At 37.8% G+C, this 8,503-nt stretch overlaps 1 pseudogene; it reads right to left on the bottom strand.

The window, feature by feature from the left end:
* Positions 1 to 6,547: 6,547 nt before the first annotated feature.
* Positions 6,548 to 7,625, bottom strand: LOC117022888 (tyrosine-protein kinase CSK-like; annotated as a pseudogene).
* Between the last annotated feature and the right edge of the window lie 878 nt (positions 7,626 to 8,503).

Below are 8,503 nucleotides of genomic sequence, written 5' to 3'. Positions count from 1 at the left end.
CACACACAGCAAGCAAGCCCAGAAGAAGAATTATATTTGTTTAACAGAAATAAATCTTCTGATAGGTCATTTTGGTTGTGGAAGGTTGACTTTCCAATGCACAGCTAGAATGAAATAGAGCAGACAAAGCAAGAGTTAAACTGCTGTATGAAACAAAGTTGGGAATTAGTGATTTTAATGAAGAGAAACGTGAGTGAAAGAGAGATGCGTTTATGAAGAATTTTGAGTAATAGAGAGAGACGCATGATAGTAGGAGTTGAATATAGTTTAGGTAGAAAATCTGCCCATTCTTCATCAGGTATTGAGTACATACCATGTGCTAAATAACTTTCAGAACTGAGAAAGCAGACCTGAACAAACCATACCAAGTTCCTTATGACCGACTGATGAGAAATTCTATGAGTTGGTCATAGTTAAAGGTCTCCTACAAAAATAGATGCCTGTAAAGTACCTGATCAGACATCTCTCCCACGTGGGATTGTCTCTCTCTCTTACTCAGAATCTCTTCTTCCCTGGATTTTTTTTTTTTTTGGTACTATTGGTTGCTTTTAGAGCCAAGTCTTCAGTAACATTTAACCCTGCTAGTTGTGTGAGTGATATCTTAGAAAAAAAATTAAAAAGTGCACTAGGCCATAGTTTTAGATGTCACAAAGAAGTACGAAAGGAAGAAACCAAATTAGAATTTGACAATCAATTTGGTAAAAATGAAAATAAATGAGAATTTAAGCCCTGAATAGTCACAGAAATATTGGGAAAAGCAATGGAACTTTGTCAGTAAGTAAAATAGAATATGCATATTTAAAGAAATAAAAGAGCAGGATGGCTTTGACTGATATCTGGGTTCATATACCTCAGAGAGTTGCAGGTAAGATGAAGTAATAAAGTATGTTTAAACAACTCAGCATAGTGCCTGACATTGTAGGTCCCCAAAAAAGGGCAATGTCTCTTTCACTGTGTCTTTTCTCAAGTAACTGATAATGTACCACAGTAATGATGAAAACCCAGAAGCCATAGTCCTAATGTCCCAAAGTGAATGGATTTGATTATGTACTTGTAACTAGTTCTGTCACAATCATGCAGACACAACATGAGTGTATACAAGAGTATTAGGGAAAAAAAGAAAAGAAAAGCATATATGGGATTTTTAAAGAAAAGGCTATCACTTAACATTTCTGTTAAACATTTTTCAGGCTATAATCTCATGATTGTGGTTCTTGAGAGCATACAAAATTAAAGCTTTCACAAGCATCAGTAAGGACAAGTGCTCATGGACATGTCTGGTTGGGCTCATGTAGATGTTTACATCTAATTGTGCAATGCGACAAGAAAGAATGCAGCCCGGTAATAGTAAGTATCATTCTAAACTGGCAAATGGCAAGTTTTAAAATATTTTCTAAGGTGCTTCATTTTGTGATCAAGTTTTAGATGAAGGCATCCCTTACTTGAAGGTTAAACAGTTTGTAGAATTTGCTGTGGAAATTATGACAGAGACTATTTCCCAGTGTTACTGTATAAACTCATCACACACACTCATGCACACAAACACTATATCTAAAACAAACTCTACTGTATAAAAATTAGAATATACAAATGTACTGAATGGGTGGGGACTTTCATAAGAAGCATTTGTCCTGTGATTTGGGGTTTACGACTTTACCTAGAGAAACAAAACAAAACAAAACCTGAAAGCAGAATAAAGCAGATTATGGAAAGCTAAAAGGAGATTCTTTATTTCTGGGGTGCTTATATGTATGTACTTTAGAGACAGTAGAAGAAAAATGAAAGCAAAGTATGAATCCAGAGCAATATTCACAAAGGTTGAAATATGGTCTTACTTAAGACTGTATCAATTATATCAATTTATTGAAAAAGGGAATTATGTTCAGTATCTCCAATGGGTCATTGTTAGAGAATAAAAATCAAACAAATTTGAGGATGTGATTTCTTTCAATTTCAATGATTGTGGATTTACATTTTTCATATTATCTGTTTAGATTTAGCTTTTATGTTACCTGTTTTCTTTTTCTACGTTTTGATTAAGAGTTAGGGCACATCAAGTATTTATTGATAGTCAATGGGAAAATAATGCTCAAATTTCTCCTAATAGATGGTCTTCCGGGACTGAAATTAGTCTATATATCAAGAAATACTTGAATTGCGTTTTCTTTCCAGGGACTTTCAAAATGATTTATATATGTTGGATTTTTTAAATACATTTAGATATTTAAAAATAAAAATTCATCTCTAAGAGTAATTAGATCTTCAAATAGCCACAAGAAAGCTGTCATATATATACATATACTCTGTGTGTGTTTGTGTGTGTGTGTGTGTGTGTGTGTCATTCAATTCTCATCTAATGACCTGCAAAGTATCTAGCACATGATAAGCACTTGATATGTATTCATTAAAATAAATATGGAATCTCTGTGTTTTGACTAGGAAACAGGATTGGAAGTGTAAGTGACTTAACTAAGGGTGTCAAACCCATTTCTTTCTGATTCCAATTTCAGATCTTGTAACCTCAGAAAATTTTAGTTAGCAGGGTTGTTACTTCAAAATCGCTTTCCTTCTAGATTTGAGCATCCCAGATTTAGTACATGGATGAGTCTCACCAATGGCACGTCTAGATTTGCCTTAGTTGGGCTAGTCTGTGGAAAGCCTATACATGTGCCATTCATGATAAAAGTGGTGCAATTGATAAATATTTGCACATTTTTAACAAGTGGCTCACTTATTAAATATTCCCTAAGCCAATACCCTCAGAAACAGACTATTAATTTTTCAGACATTTTACAATTTTTTTTTTAGAAATTGGAATAAGTGAACTAATTAAATTCTTATTTTGTCTGATACAAAAATAAAATAAATGCAGGTCTGAGTTTTTACACTGAAAATGTGAGTATTCTCTAAAACTCAGTGAGGTTTGTTTTACATTTTTACAAATATACTTGTTAGAGATTTTGTTTGTAGTTCTCTAAGATCACCCCTCAGGATTGATGGCTTGCTAGAACATTTCAAAGAACACAGAAATGTTGTTACATTTACCGGTATAGTTTATTACAGCAAAAAAGGATACAGAATAAAATCAGTAAAGTTGAAAGATGGGTAGGGCCTAGTCCAGGAGAGGCCAGGCATGACTTTCCAACTGTCCTCTCCCAGAGGGTTCATATGAACAATTCCTAATTCTTCTGGCAGTGATGTACTCGTATGACAGCACACACCAACTAAAGAAGCTGCACCCTTTGTGTTTCGGGTTTTTATTAGGATTGGTCACATAGGCATGACTGTGCATGTGTCTGGTCTTAGTCTCAGTCTTCAGCCCCTCCCAAGGTCAAACTGATGCAACATGGCCCAGGGTCCCTACCATAAGTCACATCACTATTATAAATAATGTGGCATGGAGCAAGATCTCAGGTAAAACAAAGAAACTTTTATCATGCATGGCTTATAGGTTATCTGGAGGAGTCAGACGGGGCCAGACTTTTCAACGGCATGTGCAGGGTTTGGATGACCAATCCTGCTGATTTAATTTTTTACTGTACAGGGATAGAGCAATGGATAAAGCGAAACTGATCAGTGCTAATCTTATATATAATATGTACAACTATATCCGTATTTAATATATATTAACAACAAAATGCACATTACCCAAATCATTAACTTCTCTTGCTTTCACCTCTTCCTTCATTCCTGTATATTTCTCACTGAAGTCTGATATTTCCTCCATGTAGGATTGGGAAAACTGTGATGTGGCTCCCAGCAAAGGGAACAGTGTTAGACAAAAAGCGTTCTGGAGAAAGATGGTGACTTGGAGGTGTCAGCAAAAAGCAAAGTAGAAAGATATAATTGGAAAATTGAAATGCAATTTCAGAACTCATAACTAAAAACACAGATGTCTGCATAATCTGCATAAAAATGACAAATGAAGCTTAAAGACACATGTAAAAATGGGTTGTCTAAAAGAGAAAAGAGGTTAGAAATTGCTGCTTTTAGTTTTCTTTTGTGTATTCCTTATTTAATTCATTTGAGTTAGACTTCAAGATTGAAATTTCTTCAACTAATATTCCAGTAAATGCCAGCATTTGAGAGAGTTCTGTGGAAACATGTTGCTGTCTGTTGCCCCCACAGGGTTGAACCTCATTTGAGCAGTTGCTTTGGTCCACCTTGGTTGTTTCCAGTTGGGGACTGCTGCTATAACCTTGAAAATATTTATCTTGATAAAAAAATCTAATGTGTTGTAATATAATATAGATCACATCTGCATACATGCATATACACATGTGAGAATCGATGTTCTTCATCATTTATCTTCGATAATAATGCACATTTTAATTTATCTGTTATATGCGTGATGTAGTATCCTACATAGGTTTCCAAATGTTGGTTTCCTAGATCAGCTTTGTTTTGTTTTTCTTTGTTTTAAAGATTTTTATTAAAAAATATATATATAGCTAACATACAACATTACATCAGTTTCAGGTATACACCGTACTTGTTCAACATTTATAAACCTAAAGAGGTGATCACCATGATGAGTTGAGCAACCATCCGACACCATACCCTGCTATCACAGTATTATTGGCTATATATGCTGTTATGTTACATCCCCATGACTTACTTTTTTCATACCTGAAAATTTAGACCACTCATTACCCGTCATCTCCCCATTTAAAAAAAAAATTAATTACAGTTGACATTCAACATTATATTAATTTCAGGTGTACAGCATAGTGGTTAGACATTTATATAATTTAAGAAGTGATCCTCCTGTACAGTCTATTACTCACCTGTCACTATACACAGTTATTATATGATTGACTATATTCCCTATGCATTATTTTACATCCCCATGATTATTCTGTAACTACCAGTTTGTATTTCTTAATCCCTTCACTTTTTTCACCCTGTCACCCAACACCCCTCCCATTTGGCAGCCATCAAATTTTTCTCTCTATCAGTTTGTTTCTGTTTTATTTGTTTTGTTGTTGTTGTTGCTCTTTAGATTCCACATATGAGTGAAATCACTTTGCATGTGTCTTTCTCTATCTGACATACTCCACTCAGCACAAAGCCTGCCAGGTCCATCCATGCCACTGCAGATGGCAAGAACCCTAACCTTCCATGGCCGAGGAATATTGCATTGTGTGTATATATATATATATATATATATATATATATATATATATATCACCTCCTCTTTATCCATTCATCCATCAATGGACACCCAGGCTCCCTCCACATCTTGGCCATTGTAAATAATGCTGCAATGAACAAATGGAAGCACATATCCCCACGAAGAAGCATTTTGGGTTTCTTCAGATAAATACCAGGAAGTGGGATTATGGAGTCTTTCTTTGTCTCTTGTTATAGCTTTTGTTTTAAAGTCTATTTTGTCTGATATAAGTATTGCTACTTCAGTTTGGTTTGTTTATTTGTTTTCATTTTCATGAAACAACTTTTTCCATCCCTTTAAGTCTGTGTGTGTCTTTCAATCTGAATTTAGTCTCTTATAGGCAGCATATGTGTTTTGTTTTCTTATCCATTTAGCTACCTTATTTTTTTTATTGAAACATTTTATACATTTACTTTGAAAGTAATTGTTGATAGATAGGTAGTTATTGCCATTTTATCATTCATACTTTTTATCTTTTTTTCCCCCATCTGAAAGAAGTCGCTCTAACATTCCTTATAATACTGATTTGGCGGTGATGAACTCCTTTAGCTTCTTCTTATCTGGGAAGCTCTTTATCTGTCCTTCGATTTTAAATGATAGCCTTGCTGGGTGGAATAATCTTGGTTGTAGGTCCTTGCTTTTCATCACTTTGAATATTTTGTGCCAATCTCTTCCGGCCTGCAAAGTTTCTATTGAGAAACAACTGACAGTCTGATGGGAGCTCCCTTGAAAGCAACTAACTGCTTTCCTCTTGTTGCTTTTAGAATTCTCTTTGTCTTTAGCCTTTGCCATCTAGAGCAGCTTTGTAAAACACAATTCTATCCATGACTTCATAATTACAGTTATGGAGAAGTCACTTTGTGCTAGGCAGTCATTTAATAGCATAACTTATTTTCTCACATAGAGCTAAGAAGATTGTTGTGAAGTAAATAATATTGATTGCCTTTTATGCATGTGAGAAAAGCGGACTTTAGATAATTTCAGTTATCAGCTGAAGTTGTAATCTAGTCAGAGATTGAAATAGGACTCAAATACAGATTTTCTGATTCCAAAGTCCTTTATGGGAACACCAGTGCTGTATTCAGCATTGTTTCTCAGGCCCTCCAGCAAAGAATTCTACTACCCTTCTGCAGGCTGATGCCTCTACTGTCAAGAATGATGTGTCAGAAAGCAGGTGGTTGTGAACATACATGATTAGTTTGCGTAATAGAGATAAAAAAGTCTCTGATATAATGCAATTCTGATTTTTAATCTTTAGCTATTTGCTTAATCTGATAATGTGAACAAATGGTGCTTTGTATGTTACTTGATGTATGCCAGAGTTTATCCTAATGTTATATGTTTATGCATCATTTTTCCTCATGGAGTGGATTATCATGATTCCATCTCATGGGTTGTGAGGTGCTGGAAGGGTTCACAGAGCTGCAGGAAGGAGGGCCACATGCTGGTCCAGCTGCCGGCAGTTCTTCATGACCTCTTAGGGGAAAGGCAGGCAGCCATTGGGGGAGTTCATCTTGTAGCCCTTCTCCACCTGAGGGACAATGTCCTTCAGGGATATTGTTGGATATGGCACTCACCGAAAGGAGTAGATTTTCCAGAGATGGATTCTGAAACTACACATTCAACTTGGTGAAGAATTCCTCCTCTCTCAGGGCCTCCTGGGCTATCCACCTGCTGCACGGCTCACCTCTGTCCCGGTGCTGCTGGACTCTCTGATGAGGCCTGAGTCGGTGCCCTTGAGCATGTTGCCCTTGGACAGCAGCACACTGCAGGCAGCCAGGTCTGGGTATGTGAAGTTGTTGCCCTCCTGGTATTCCATAGCCTTGCAGACATCTAGTGAGAACTTGAGGGGACAGTCTCCAAGTAGCACCAACCGACCCCCACTGCAGAAAACCCACCAGGCTCCCCTTGGTCACATTCTTCTCCACAGTCACACCCTAAAGCTTCACCTGTTTACTGTGCCAAAGTTGTGTCATGACGCAGGCTACACCCAGAAAGGCCTCAGTGGTGTCGTTCTTTATGCCCTTAAGAGAGGTGTTGTTCCCTCAGTCAATGCCCAGCATCAGATATCCAGAGTTCCTCCTCCCAGTGGTCTGCAGCAGTTTCAGGTCCAGTGTTCAGCTGCCACTGTGCGCTGAGCTGCCACTATGCCCTCCATGATCTTTGGCTGGATAAGGTTGGTACAGTCTATCTGTCTGAGGCGTAGTGCTCCACCAGCAGCATGAGCTTCTCCGAGGGCACCTCCTCGTGGAAGCTGAGCTGGCTGGTCTGGTACAGGATGTAGTAGTGCCCCACCTGGCCTTTGTAGCTCACACACAGCTGATAGTTCCCAGGGTAGTTAGTCATTGCTCTTCCGCACCAGGAACAGTCCTGTCTGCAGCGCACAGAAATGCCCCAACCACCAGCCAGCGGTGCTGCTGCTTCCGGCACAGCTCTCGGCCGAGGGCTCCATCTTGTCCAGTGATGCGCTTACCGTCTGCACGGGCGTGGGCCTGGCACCTACCTGTGGACCACCACCCCGGAGGTGGCCTTGTTGGTTTTCTTGTCCTTTTCACTGTTTTCTGTTCATCTCTTTTTTATACTTAAACTGAGTGCTGGGATGCTGCTGAGGTTTCATAGTAGATTTTTTTTTCTTCTTTTCTTTTTTCCTCCTGCCTTTTGTTGTTGTTGTTGTTGTTGTTGTAGTTTGTGTGTGTGTGTGTGTGGGGGGGTTTCTATTATTTTATTGAGAAAATTGAATTTGTTATACTTCCGGGGTCCTTAATGGATAACCTGTGCTGTACCAAGGCCTAACTGAACCGGCTCTCCTGGCCCCGGCCCACTTTGTGAAGGCCTGTCCCCCAGAAGGAAACTTCCTTTCCTGGGTTGGTCATATGGTGACGAGGAAGCAGGGGTTGTGCTGACCACACCCCTGTGTCTGTGATGCCCACAGCAAAGAGAACATCTGATGGGATCGATTTCTGAGGGGTGGGGAGAGCACAAGAAAATGTTGGCTTCTAAAATAAAATTATCCATTACACACAATTTACATATTTTTCTATTAAGTCAAGCTCTCATTATAACAAAAACAAAAGCTGGGGATGAAACTGAATTGAATATCTTCAAATATTTTGAAGTAAAATGTGAGGAAAACTTGATTATACATATTTGGAAAAGTTAACATGTGAATCCTGTACTTGATCTTTAGAGGTCTTGAAATGTAGTTTATACCTCATTGTTGTGCAATAATACAAATTTAATTTAATGCAATAATACAAATTTAGACAGGGAATTTGAGATTTAAGCTAATTATATAATTATTAAACCTCTTTCTTAAAAAATGGTTATTAT

The sequence above is a fragment of the Rhinolophus ferrumequinum genome, chromosome 6 (genome assembly GCF_004115265.2).
Source record: "Rhinolophus ferrumequinum isolate MPI-CBG mRhiFer1 chromosome 6, mRhiFer1_v1.p, whole genome shotgun sequence".
Taxonomy (NCBI): Eukaryota; Metazoa; Chordata; class Mammalia; order Chiroptera; family Rhinolophidae; genus Rhinolophus; species Rhinolophus ferrumequinum.
The sequence above is the reverse complement of the archived record's forward strand: the minus strand, read 5'-3'. Positions and strand labels throughout refer to the sequence as shown.